This window comes from Periplaneta americana, chromosome 15 (assembly GCF_040183065.1).
Source record: "Periplaneta americana isolate PAMFEO1 chromosome 15, P.americana_PAMFEO1_priV1, whole genome shotgun sequence".
Taxonomy (NCBI): domain Eukaryota; kingdom Metazoa; phylum Arthropoda; class Insecta; order Blattodea; family Blattidae; genus Periplaneta; species Periplaneta americana.
Window position 1 is genome coordinate 182564249 of NC_091131.1, and position 14935 is coordinate 182579183.

At 35.4% G+C, this 14935-nt stretch overlaps 1 pseudogene; it reads left to right on the top strand.

The window, feature by feature from the left end:
• Nucleotides 1-14935, top strand: part of LOC138715567 (DNA-directed RNA polymerase I subunit RPA1-like) — a 149421-nt pseudogene that overhangs the window by 64972 nt on the left and 69514 nt on the right.

The following is a 14935-nucleotide window of genomic DNA, read 5'->3' on the forward strand; positions in this document are numbered from 1 at the left end:
GAGGGCGGCAATGAGCCTCCGGGTTCCTTAAAAGCCATTTGTAAGTAAGTAATAAATAATATGAATCTTCCATGGCCAATAATTTGAGTATTAGAGCCACTACTATATTTCCTCGTGTATTAGACGCACTTTTTTCCATAATTCTTGGTTTAAAAATCCAGGCATAAGTATTATATGCCAGGAAAAAATTTTAGGCGAAAAAAATCATAACTATCTGACATTCCACGTGATAATCACAGCTGTTTCGACATCGAACATTGAACTGATATTGAAAATCATCGACTTGTGCGACTTCGAAAGCGTTGATATATCAAGGAGCAGTAATAATACGAAATGAATAAAAAATGTAGCACCGTATAACCTAGAACTGAATACAAATAAAGGAATATAATGATGTTATAGTATGTACATTCAGACTTCGCGAATAAGTATATCAACACGAAAATATACCCAAGCTGAAAAAATTGAACACTGAACAGTAGCCTTCTTCACTAATACTCTATCAACTGCTGTGTTGTCAGTTTGCTTCATGTTGTTACTATCACATGCACTGCTGTGAAATCCTGCAAAAAAAAGATGTTGTTCAGAGAGTGATGACTGAGAATCCTTTGCATAAAGGCAATAACATCTTGCATAGTAAGGCATCAGAACTGTGCAACGGACTCTTCTGCTGTTATGTAGTGGTCATCGGATCTCTATCTATATTACACAAAGCTGTCAGGTGCATAGTTACAATTGTATTATATTTTTTACATTCCATCGCTTCACAGCTAGAATATGGAATATGTCGAAAGAAAAATCGTAATAGTACTACAGAGACTTACTCCATAGGACAGTCTAGTGAAATACTAAGGCATTCAGTAATGGCAACAACACTGTAAATCAGCACTCCTAGCGGTGAGCATCGGAATCTTTTAGTATGTAATAAAGGAGCGATTGTTGCATAAATGTGGAATATTAAAAGTCTATAAGTAACCATATTTTGTGAATACAGGGACTGTTTCTGATTTGTATTAAGTAATAACGCCCTAGAAATGTTAGTAAGGTATGAACAAAAATGCATCATAAAAATACAAGTTACAAGAGGAAATAAATGCAACTCAGAAACTTGTGGGAGAAAAGTCCTACCATACCGAACTGTTGCAAAATGGGTGGAAGCGAGGCATTTGCTTTCAATCAAAAGTTGGCATCCGAACAGCTTTAGATTGATCAGTGAAAAAGAGATCCAGAGATGATGCTGCAGATGGAGTCCATCATCTTCCAAGGGTTTGTCAATGTACTGTTGACTGGCAGGGGTATGTAATGCCAAAAGCAACCTAAATAAATTTAGGGAGAAACACTAACTATATTGCCATTATTCTTTGAATGCCCTTGTATATACAGAAGGGTTTACATTATACTAATACAACACAAGAGGTTAATATCGATACTTAATACAAGATAAAAATATACGTTCAGCATTGTTGAATGTCATGAATTCATCTACAGAATAGAAGTTAGGTACCTCTTTAATTTGGCCCTAAATATTCGCAAGTTTTGATTTTTTTATATCCACAGGGAGACTATTAAACTGTTCACTGCCATATCACATACTTGAATACTTGTATATTTGGCATGTTTGCTTGAACTGACGGCATAATACAGTAATTTACAACATGTTAAACATAACATGTTGAATTTAACAGGTATATGGACATTTCAAGTCTTAATTGACTTAACATGTTAACTAAGTATGTTGAATTTAACACTTTTAACATGTTGGCGTGTTTTCCAGCAGAAATGGAAAACATATCAAGTCAGTTCATTTGCTTGTTCAGCGTCGGTAGTGTTCGGCAAAGTTCGTATAGTTTCCATAGCAACAACTATAAGTTCCGATTTTGTGGCACGTATCTTGATAATTTTTATACTATCATTGGTCCTTGGTGTTGGCTGTAAGTTGTTTGAAGTAATGGAGTGGACGAAAGAGAATACATTAGAATAAAATTAATGCACTGATGGAAAGGCCTTGTTTGTGGGATGTGACTGCAAAAGAATGCACGGGCAAAACTAAGAAGGCCGACTGTTTTAGAGAACTGGAATTATTATTTAATTGTTCTCGAGAATACAATAGAGAGTTTTCGCACTCTCGTCATACACTAAACGTTAATGCTATGTTGACGTCAGTAATGGTCGTATTTGGTGATATATGTTAACTTTCGTAAAACTTCGGAAAGAATAATTATACGATATTACCCCCTCCTTTAACATCTATCATGTCGTAGGTCCTATGATAACAGCGCTGTAATTTTTTTAATTGAGATGAAATGGCTGCCCTTAAATTGTGTATTTCTTTGATGTAACAGGAAGTATTTTTGCAGCATCATATTAAAATCGTGTTCTGACATTCTCAGCAAGTTTATAAATCCAAATCGATACTGTATTCAACTTTAAGCCCGTTTAGAATGTATCCTGCATAGTGTCTTTTACTAAGATATTGTTGCATCCACATTCTCATTTTCTTCCTTTTCAAAGCCTTGTAATAAGCAATAGAGACAATTACAAAAGTCATATCATCATCTGAGTCCATTGTCCAAGGTTTGAAAATAAAACATTATCTATATTAAAATCTCATAGACTGTTATGGTGGACTACGCAAAGAAAGTAAAGTTTAACATGTTTAACAGTGTGGACAAAGTGTTAAATGAAATTAGCATTAACATGTTCAATCAACATGTTGGGATGTTAACGGTAAACAATTTAACATTTAACATGTTGTTGTTAAATGTTTAATAGTGGAGACGAGCCTTTATGCATTACATTACTTGTGTCTATCTGTGACATTACATTTTTTTTTAATTTTCTATATTTAATTACCTAAGTATTCATTGAAATTGATCATAAAATGTATTGTAACACTTTTCTTGTTCTCAGAATTACCTTTGGACCTATGTATCTTGAGTTCAAACCCATACATAGTAGTTTTTAAGTGGATAAAATTGCAAAACGTAAGTTACTACTTCCATTGATTAAGAAAGTAGAGTTGTTGGTCACATTTTATAGATTTACTTATATTGGAGATTTAATTGTTCATAAATAATGACGAATAAAGACAAAATTCTGTATCCAGTTCTACTATTATTCTTCAGTCTCAACTCTTGGTAACATGTATCGCCATGATAACTTAACGATTTGCTGTAGGAAAGAGTGAGAGTGATTAAGATCTCATTAGTACACATCCTTCTGTATACCGATACACAAACTGTGTTAATTAAGATGACACCAGACAAGAGTACTCGTTGATTTAGTTCTCAATTGGATACCAACCAAACTATGCCATTGACTCTGTAGCATGTCCTTGAATGAATCAAGGAAACATGTTTAGTATATTTTGTAATGGTCAATTGAAAGATTAAAAAAGCAAAGTTTGTGCGCAGTAAATAATCTGACCCCGGTTGTAAGAAATTATGTTCTTAAAAGTTTGCTTGAATTGCACCTGCTCTTTCATCCGAAACAGGTACATTTGGCTTCCATTTCTGAATTTTGTTTCATTTTCAGTGAGTGTAAATAATCAGTACCTGGTTCCAAAAGATGGAACGCCATTGAGTGGCTTGATTCAAGACCATATTGTGGCAGGAGTACTGCTGTCTATTAGAGGACGATTTTTTGTAAAGTGAGTAAACTAATAATTTCCTAGAGTCAGTGTGAAACATATCACTTTTCTCGTTTTCATTTCAAGATCAGTGGCAAATATTCAGAGCATGCCCTATTATTATTTTTAAAAACACAATACCTATAATTCGAATTATTATTATTATTATTATTATTATTATTATTATTATTATTATTATTATTATTATTATTGTTATTATTATTATTATTATTATTGTTATTATTATTATTATATTTATTTTTCTTGTTTTATTTTCCGCGCAAATATTAAATAATGCTGTATTCACTTTAAATCTAATCAGGTTAGACTGCATACAATTTATATGGCCTATATCAAGCATTTGACAAAAATGCCTTCTGAAGCCTCAGGGTGTATTACTGTTCACAGATCTCATACAAGCGCTGAGCAGACAAAGAATGTGTTAGGGTGAAATACCTGTCAGTTCGGATGCCGTAAAGGCAGAGTGTAAATCTGCATGCTATACGACAGTGACGAACTGACACACAGTTTTCTGCCTGCTTGACCTTACGTTTTTATGGTTATTCTGACAGTGATATTTTTCAGCATAATAGCAAATGGACATAGTTTATTCACCACTCAAAGATCCGCACCTTTTACAATTTAGCTTTCAGTGTAGCATGATTTCGTGACAGTTCAAGTGCTCAAGTTTCGTTCAGATCATCGAGAAGATAAAGTTGTATTTTGTTGTTTTGTTTAATGTCAACATGGGTGACTGTGACAAGGTGTTGTTACATTGGAAAACATAAATTGAAACCTTTCCAACATATGAACTTTGAGGAAAAGCAAATTATAGCCTAATTTCTCAGGACAGTCTAGTAGGGTGCTATTCATAGACATTTCGCAGCACACGCTACGAGCGTACTAAGCTAGCCCCTGCTATCCTCTGGTTACTAGTACAGAATTCAAATCATATCCTATCGCTAACACTGGTTTATGAATACGAAAAACGCTGATCATCCACTGGAAACCCGCGCTAAAAATGTCTATGAATACGGCCCGTAGTGCCTAAATTAACAGCAGGTGGATTTCAAATATAAATATACTGGTAAATCTACAGAATTACATTTTGGAAGTTAAAGAATAGAACTTTATGCTGTGTAATAATAATAATAATAATAATAATAATAATATAAGGAATAATGTCTAATCACGCCAACTTTCTTGAGAGAAATTAAAACAATTGCATGGTGCATGCATGCTTTGCCACTGTTCAAGATGCTAAATTGTCCTGAACTTACTTTGACTAGGATGTTATCAGTGCATATAATTCATAGCTTTAAGCCTGTTTCTTCCTTCAAGAGAGGTTTAAGCCTGTATCCTATTTCAACAGAATTCAATTTCCATGTGGTCAGAAGGTGCCAGTATCATATGAGTTTGAAATCTAGTAATATTTTGGTGTATCTCTCGGTTGACATTTTTAAAATATGTGTGTACCAGTCTTGTTTCTGTTTGTTTATATACACTCAAGTAAATGGAAAATACGCAATTCTGTTTGTTTTGTATATATAAAAGCGTTATAGGCCTATTCTATCACCTAATTAGCTTTTTCCTTTCTTTGTGTTTGTTGCAGCTCACACAAGTCAGCATAGGTATAACATTCTCATTTGTGCTTTTCAAAATGTCTTTATATATTCTTCATATGTTCCACATATTCTTTGATGTATAATTAATTCCATATTAACATCTTGTTTGAGGTGCTGTGATATATTAAAAACCAGATGATGAACATTTGCTGCATGCTCTGTAATGTTATTTTCTATCTTACATGGAGTTTTGCTTCCTTAAAATGTCATTGTTTTCATTTTTTAATCTATATTCGTAAAGGTCTAATTTCTTTCATTCTACAATGCACAATTTCTCTTGCTAATGGTGGAATACTGTTTAATTCTCATATTGATAAAATGTTCATGTAATATAAATTAGTGCTTGGCAGTTGTAATTTTCACAAAAGATTAAATGTAAACCTAAGAACAGTTAAACTTACTGCTAGAGTGTTGTCTGGCGTGACTCCTTGAGATACAATATGTAGATAGTTACGTGTTTAAATTTTGTATAATGCGGAAAATAATTCCCCCCCCCTCCCCCCACTTTGAACAAGTTTTATTGTATTTATTTTTGATGTTATGTATTTCAGAAGTTCAACATTAATACCATTGTAGCCTACAGACTAGCAGGCGGAATGTACATTACATACAAACATTGAATCTGTGTTGCAGAGAAGAGTACCAGCAGCTTGTCTTCCAGGGACTGGGGCATCAGAAGGGCGAGATCAAGCTGTTGTCACCAGCCATATTGAAACCAGCTCCTCTTTGGTCTGGGAAACAAATAATTTCTACAATAATTATAAACAACGTGCCTAAGGGGCAGCACCCACTGACTCTCACTTCCTCATCAAAAGTCTCGGACCAGGTACGTATACTATCCATTGTAAGTGCTCAATGTACCATCATGTTCTAGTGGTTACTGTACTTGTCCCTGTTTGCCTTTTATTGCTTGACATCAGAGGCTTCTGTCACTCCATTGGCCTCATCAAGATTACATTCCCGTATTGCCTTGGCAATTCCTTCTCTTCAGCTGATGCAGGTCTTTGCCTTTCCTGCATCCTTGCTGTGACCAAGACAAGATCTGCGTTCTGGCATCCTTTGATACTACTGCAGAGCTTTACCTCCCAATCATTCAGCTACTGATTCTCTTTGGCTCATTTTTTCTCTCATTACATAATTTCAAATTCATTGTAATGCAGAAACTAGGCAATTCCTTTGCAATCCATCCATTTCCATCGGATATAGTTTTTGCTTGTCTCTGATGTTCACTTTAACACTTATTATAAAATATAAAACTTTATTAAAACTTAAAACTTTAATAATATATCTTATTGACAGATGGTACTGTCACAGTCTACTATATACAGCCGCGAAGCTCAATATGTAGTAAAAATGCAAACATGGGTAGTTGCCCACCACTAGGATCGCTACTATCGCCTCATCATCGCAGATCTCTCCTATACTAAAAGCCAGGTTATGAACCGACGAAACAGGAAGTAGTTGGGAGGGCGAGAGGAAAGTGCAGGTTAGAGGGGTAGCCTGTGCAGCGATGACACGTTGAGTATGGCGGGGCGGAGGGGGGAAGGAGAATGGAGCTTTTCATTGGACCTCACGTGAAAATGTCGTCTGCTAACGAAAATCTGGCAACGGAATCACGGAGACAGTGTAGCCAAACTTCCCAGCAATACCACTTGCATTACGAGTCGCATTTTGTACAGCGTCATTAGCTCGTGCTTTCTTAAAAACAGTAATTTTAATTACTAATATTGTAGGTAGTGTTATCGAGAACTATATAAAGCAGTTATTTTAAACATATCGGTGACAAACGTTGAACACGCTTTGAATCTCGCGCCACTATGTGGCAACAGAGCTCAGAAAGAGACCAACAGAACGTTGCTTCCGGTTTAGTTGGTTCATAACCTGGCTTTTAGTATAGCAGATGACAAAATGTTACACTTTTGTTGTCGTGTTCTTTTGGAAAAATTAACACCTTCCTTCCATTATTGAAATATTAAATGGATAAAGTTAATTTATTATTTTAATGAAGTATATTAAATTCCACCATAAACTCGATACCTGCAAGAAATAGGTTAATATTATTTTTGTTTGTGCAAAACGAACTGAAATTTACTATAATCATTTCACTCATTTGACATTATAGCAATAATGAACTATGAAACCAATAAATATTAATTTGCATTTCCCTTTACAACAATAATATAATAACAATAATAATGGAAATATGAATGAATGGAATAACTTATGTGTACTGGTACTTGTAGTGTAGGCTTACGTAGTTAACAAAGTGGGATGAGGTTAAGCAATAATAATCACACCAGAATTGGAAATAAAACGTGATCAATAAATTTTATTGTAACAGACTTACTTTTTCTACGTCTCTAGTAAAGTAACAAATAAAAATAACAACAAAATTAACAGCTATAATTAAAAACATATCCTTTGAAAAAAAAAATAGGTCTAAGTTGTCTGAAAATGTACAATTCTGTGGTGTTCGGGTAAAGGAGTATAAGTTATTTTTTTGTCCAGGTGGACTTTTGTTTGCCCAGATGAACACACAAGTTAAATAACACAAGTGAGTGTGCAAAAATCAAAGAATAGTAGCAGTTGATGTGTTTTATTTGTGTAGAAAAATTTTTGTAATAAGGGTTCCAAGTTTAATTTTCATTTATCTCCGAACTCATTTTTATGACTTATCTCCCTTTACCCAAACACCACAGAATTATTCAAGGAATCAGCTGATACAGACGTAGAATTAGTGCAAAGCTTTTGTTTCTCAGCTACAGGTTTATTTGAAACATCAAATAAAGTTGGAACTGCATTCCAGATTAATTTTTTTTTTTTCATTCATAAATTGTGTTTTCGAAATGAAGAGTGCAAAACTTTATATTATTATAAAGATATGCTTCATTCTTTGTCATTAGATCTTCCCTCCTGCTGTTTATTAACCACTTTTTCATCCAGAAGTAAAATAAGAAATAGATGTTAGGATTTTTCTTCAGGAGCATCAATGCGAAATACGCAACGACCTAGCACTCGATGGAAATACGACTCAGTCCACTCTAAATCCAAAGTCGACCGTGGACAGTCTATTGTTTCTAGTTGCTAACCGCTTGGAGCGCTTTATCGCGAGATTTGCAAAAAATCACCTCAAGCTTCGCGACTGTATTTAGTAGACTGTGGTACTGTCATGTCTGAGACTTTAGCTGGTCTTGCTTTTTAGTGTTCACTGTCGTTTGTGGTTCGTATGACGATGGGGGTTGTTTGTATTTTGTGTGTTATTAGATCAAATAATGTGTGTTTGTTGAATTGTAATTGCGTATTAAGTATATGTTGTGGATGTGCTATTGTGTGTTTGTAGATTTCATATTGTTTTAATATGCTTCACAATACTAACACACAAAATTGCAGCTTCATTCAAAAAACTAAAATACAAGATAGCATATAATTTAAAGATATATAGGAAGATGTTTAGTGTGGAATTCTGTTTGGAAAATTTTAACCATGCAGAGATAGGGACAAATGTTGATGAAATGAAAGAAAGAGACCTGAAAGAGGAGATAAGGAGCATTGCAGTAAAATATACGAAGGGAGAACTATTTGGAAAATTAGAAGATGGAGAGGTCATCACACAGGAAAGAATAGCAAGCAATGGAATGAAACAGTCCGTGAATTACAGTGACCAGGAAGAGAGGCCAGCGACCAGCACAGCTGCAGCGGCAAGCAAGGATGACGTCAATAAGCGATCGAGGAAGAAAGAAGAACTTGCACTAAAATAATGATGGTGACACCAGGCAGACAATAAGGGGATAATCGAATGGCAGTAGGAAAAGGAAACAACTGAGTTGTCATTAGAAGAAGAAATGGCCTAGGCAGAAAACCAGATATCTACACTGTAGTCAACAATAGTTACTAAAAATACAGGGCAAGAGCTCCATATTAAGGCACAGTCACACGTCACTACTTTTGCTGTGCAACTTTTGTACTGCAGCTGCAAAAGTTGTGTGTTGTGTTCACACGTAACCCAGAAGTAGCGCGCTGCACGCTACTTTTTGTGCTGTGCAATCCGAATACTGCAAAAGTTGCAACTGAAGGTTGCGAGACTGTTCACACACAAGGCGCTACTTTTGCAGCTGCAGTCTAGCTGCAGCTTTCCATATTCATGTTGACTTTTCAATATACATTTTGTGAGTATGTTCACATTAGAGTTTTGGATTATGAAACTCATGCGATAGCTTACTTATCTATTATTTGCTTTTCTGTCCTAACTAATATTCAGAAATTGGCATTATTTTTACTATAAAGCTATTAAAAAACGCCTATATACTTAAATGAGAACCAACATATTCACATAATCAATGTTGGCAACCCTCTTGTTTGAAACTACGCTATGAAAAATAAGAAAAAAATTAATTATATCATCAGCAAATATACTCTGTGTTGTACATTTACTAACTGTTACAAATCATTTATTTTCATCACATCTAACATTAAAATATATCCAAACAATAAAAGTGTCATTGGCACATTTGGGTGGCAACACTGGTCGCAACTGCTGCAAAAGTTTCAACAAAACCGATATCAAAAATGCTGCGGCTGTAACCCTGAGAACCCTGTTCACATGTCGCTACTTTTAAGCTATGTACAGTATGAAAAAGTAACGAGCAGTAGGTTTGGCAGCCGCTACTCTTTGGATTGCACCGTTGTTCACACATCGCAGTATGAGAATTGCGCAGTTTTTTTGTACTGCACCTCTACAAAAGCAGCGACGTGTGACCGTACCTTCAGACACATTCTTGTTATGACGATGATCAGTGTTAAGGCCTGCAGGGCTATAAGCGATACCTCTTTGATAGAATCAGGTTACATCTGTGGAGCCAACCCTTGACAAATGAATAACTAGGAAAAATAGGTGAAAATGAAAACAAAAACTGCCAACCTGCTCTAATTCGGCCTGCCTACACTTAATGCGCGGATTAGACTTTTTAAATGTAAATCTATTCTTAATTTGTCGTCTTGATGTTAGGAAGTGGCAAATAAGATGGCAAGGAGACAAAAATAATATAGAAAACAGGAAAAACCCACATAAAGGTTGGATTAAGAGTTGAACTAGGCTTACTTGTGGACCAACCTGAAGTCTGGGGTCACGAGGGAACAAGCTCGGTCATTTCTTACAGTGTAGATCGAGCTGCACAGGTTGTTGTGTGCCCAATTGAAAGATTTTCCACAAATTTTAGAACCTGCCATGTGGCTGTGACATCAATGAGGGAGATTATGAAGAATGTGCCGTACAAACTGCGCGTATTTTTGTAGTGAAGTACCCCTGGTACTACATGCCAGCATCATTGCACAAGGTGCTTGTACATGCATCAGCGGCCATTTCTGCTGCCCTTCTTCCAATTGATCAGATGATAAATGAAGCTCAAGACGCAACAAACAAAAATATAAAATCATACAAAGAACATCACTTCAGAAAAATTTCCAGAACTGCTACAAATCAGAATATTTTTCGAAGGCTTTTGCTAACATCCGACCCCTTATGTCTTCTGCCAGACATTTTCCAAGGAAAATTATGGGATCACTCTCTACTGATGTCGTTAATCTTATGAATGCACCAGAATCTCCTAGAATAGCAACAGAACTTCCATCTTCAGAGGAGGAGGACGATGAGGAAGAAGAAAATGCAGAAGCAGAGAAAACTGATCTATTCAAATAGCAAGGAATGTTTAAGCCACCCAAAAGCAATCTATGTTAATGGATTGCAACATGCAATATGAAAATAATGTATACTAATATATAGATAATAATATGAAATTAATAAAATGTGGTACTAGCCTATAATTTACAGGACTTGTAGTCTAGTATGAAATGGTTTATATTGGTTATAAAACATGCAATACTCTTCACTTCTTTCTAAAAAATCGTTTTGAAGTGATTTTTATAAATAATTTTGCCTCTCTGATTTTTGCCGGTTTTTTCGTCTTTTTGGATCACTGAGCAATGGTTTCCTATTTAATTCTGCTTTTCGGTGTTAGGACTTGGGGACACAGATTCTTCTAACTGTTTTCCAGGCATGTCTTGATTTTCCAAATCCCACAGTATGTTCTGTCTTGTAACATAATTTTCCTGTTTTTACCATTCCTTAGTAATTAATACACTTCCTGCAACAGCCCAGATCAGCTCCACATTTTGAGTTACAGGTTCATTGTTACGTTTCTGTTGCCTCTAGAATTTTCCATGTCATCCAATTAGATTTCTTTTACTTCTCACTCCCTGCTCCAGAGTCTTTTTATTAGCTTTGTGAATTCATGATTTTAAATTTTCATACATTGCAGCAGCAGGCCAGTCTTCGTTACATTGATCTTCTGTTCTAATTGTTGATACTGCCATCCTGCAGGAGGTTCGGCATGTGCTCTGCTGCATGTACATAGATGCTTACCAATGAAATACCTAAGGGAAGAATAGACTATGGGCTATACTTGATGTCAGTAGAAATATCTCTTTTCTTGAACATGAAGAAAGGGCCAATGTTGAATGATCCTGTCATAGATCTCTTCTTACAGAAAAATCGTCGAATCGAACTTCAATACAAGTAGTCTATAATGTCACAGTAACTAAATAAAGTTATAGTAATATCGTACTTAGGGGTTAAATTGTATTGATTATTGTCCACCAATAATACCCATGTAATAATATTCACACCACGCCACCGATATATGTACAATATTTAAATCTAAAGTGTAAAATAATTGAAGTAGTTTTATATTATAGACTAGCCGTACCCGTGCGCTCCGCTGCACCTGTTAGAAATAAATATAAAGTAATTACATAATTAAAATAGGACGTTTGATCCAGGGAACAACTTTTACAACAGCGCAATAATCTGCTTCGCTCATTACCCGATTTTTTTTACATTGCATTTATTTCATATATATTTTATGTATTTTAACACGATTCAATTGAGCATAGTTAAAATTTGAATGATAAAATAATGGATTGCTAAGCTAACGTACTATTACTGCATACTAAATCAATACACTCTTGTTGTTCGTTAATTCTCTGATATTAAAATGAGTGTACATAAATATTATTTTAAGAAATACAGAAAACGAATGTACAAAATAGCCTATCAAATTTTGTGTGCATAAGAAGCTATTTTAATCTTACCTGTCCTCGATTTACTCAGACGTTACTGTAATAACATTATAGCATTATGTCCATCTAGAGAAACTACACTTTCCAATGGTGAAATAATAATTAATTATAGCTACAAATCGGTTAATTTAGCTTCTGATATTACTTCATACAAACACAGAAACATTCTCTGTAGGCTATGTTTAATAGCTTTCGATTGTTGATGTCCAAGCCCCTGTTTCGATTGTTGTTGTCCAAGACCCCTTATAGACGAAGTCATTTGTTCTTAATTCATTGCACCGTCTTAGATGGCGTTATTTTAATTTTAAAACTCATTTATCTCATTAAATATCAGTCCTATCAAAATTTTGTAAAGAATAAAACTTATCGGAAATCATTTTTAAAGAAACTTTTGTTATGTAACATTTTTCACAAAAATCAATAAAAAGCGAGAAATTTCGATTTATTTAATTCAGGCCCCCTTATAACCCCGCTTTTAAATAAGGTATTTTGAATGCCATATAGCCTAAAATCTAAGTTACAACGAACTTAATTTATATTCCAATTTTCATATAAATCGGTTCAGCCATTATCGCGCAAAAAGGTAACAAACATACAGACAGACATACAAACAAAAATTTCAAAAATGCGATTTTCGGTTTCAGGGTGGTTAATTATATATGTTAGGACCAATTATTTTTGGAAAATCGAAAATTACCGGAAAAATTTCTGCTACAGATTTATTATTAGTATAGATATACATGAAAGAAATATACTAGGGCATTCAATAAGTAATGGTAACAATACTGTAAATCAGCACTCCTAGCAGTGAGCATCGGAATTTTTAGTGCATAATAGAGGAGCAATTGTTATATAAATGTGAAATATTAAAAGTCTTTAAGGAACCATATTTTGTGAATACAGGGACTGTTTCTGATTTGTATTAAGTAATACCGCCCTAAAATGTTCAATAAGATATGAACAAAGATGTATCATAAAAATATAAGTTGCAAGAGGGAAAAATGCAACTCAGCGCTTTATGGCATTCCAAGAAGCTTGTGGGAGAGAAGTCCAACCACACTGAACTATTGCAAGTTGGGTGGAAGCGAGGCATTCGCGTTCAATCAACAGTTGACATCCGAAGAGCTTTAGATCGATCAGTGAGAGAGAAGCTCCACAAAATGATGCTGCAGATGAAATCCATCGTCTTTCAAAGATTTGGCAACATGGCAGGGGACCAGGGGCGATTTCTCAGGGCATGCTATGCTTGCTGCGCAAGCCCAATATTTTCGTAGAATGTGTATTTCTCAAAATGAGATTACTTACATTAAAATTTATTTTGATTTTTGGATACTGTATAGGCGTAATACCATCCGCAGGTTGCACACCGCAAGTATTGCAGTGCTTGCTCGTTTCTCGGAGCTACAGGAAAGACGTGGAAATAGCGAGAATATGATGCATGCGCAAGTGCCTTTCTCCTTGGTCCGTCCTAGGCGCACGTGCTTCTGTTATGTGTTGTTTGAAGCTCTGATCCGAGAGCTACACCAACGACTATTTAACGTTACACAGAGCAGTATTGACAGCGGGAATGTGCTGTGCAATGTAATTGTACGAGTGGAGTGCATGTGTTAGCTGCTGCATGTATTATTAATTCTTAAACATTAATTTGAAGTTCTTTAGTTACTGTTTCGAATTTGATAAGTTAAGATGCCTCTTATTCGAAAAGACTTTGCTAGATCTGTTGCTTTGGTTGTGGGTAGATGAATCATTCGTTTTGAAGCTAATGCCATCGGTGTGTCTTTCAACGTGCCCTGTGGCGATTCTGTGAACTGGGTACTTACCATAGACGACTGGAATCAGGCTGCAGTAGGTTTACGTCCACCAGGGATAACAGTTACTGATTCTCTGTATCTTGCGACATCTCCGCACGACTGTGGTCTAGGCCAGAAATCATCGTCATTGTGATTGAGAATAATGTTAGACAAAGACTCAGGGAAGCCAATTTGACCTCAAGAAGAGCTATGTTAGAAATTTATTTTTTTCAGTCGTTGACTTTACTACTTTATATATTTTGTTAGGTGTTAACCTTTACATAAGTTGTGTGATGTATGAATGTTTTCGTTGAGCATTTCAACATCATCAGATACAAACTGTCATTTTACAATATCAATACTCTCAGTATTATCTACACAATCTACACATACAATACATGTTTACTATCATATGGGGATAAAACCTATTAAAAATTATATGAATTAGTTTTATAATGAATAATTTCAAGGGAAAAATTGTTCCGGGGCCAGGTATCGATCCCGGGACCTCTGGTTGAATGTAGCAGCGCTCTGCCAACTGAGCTACCCTGGAACTCCACCCGACATCGTCTCAACTTTTCCCTTTATATCCACACAGCTCGCGTGGGCTGACGAAACGCCAGAGCCCCACATCGAGTGCACACAAACTCTGTGTGAGCTCCTCGCTGTGTGACATCAGGATACTAACTCTGGACTGGGCAGCACTCAGTGAACACTTAAATCCTATTATAACACTTGTGGGATAAGCTCGACCAACA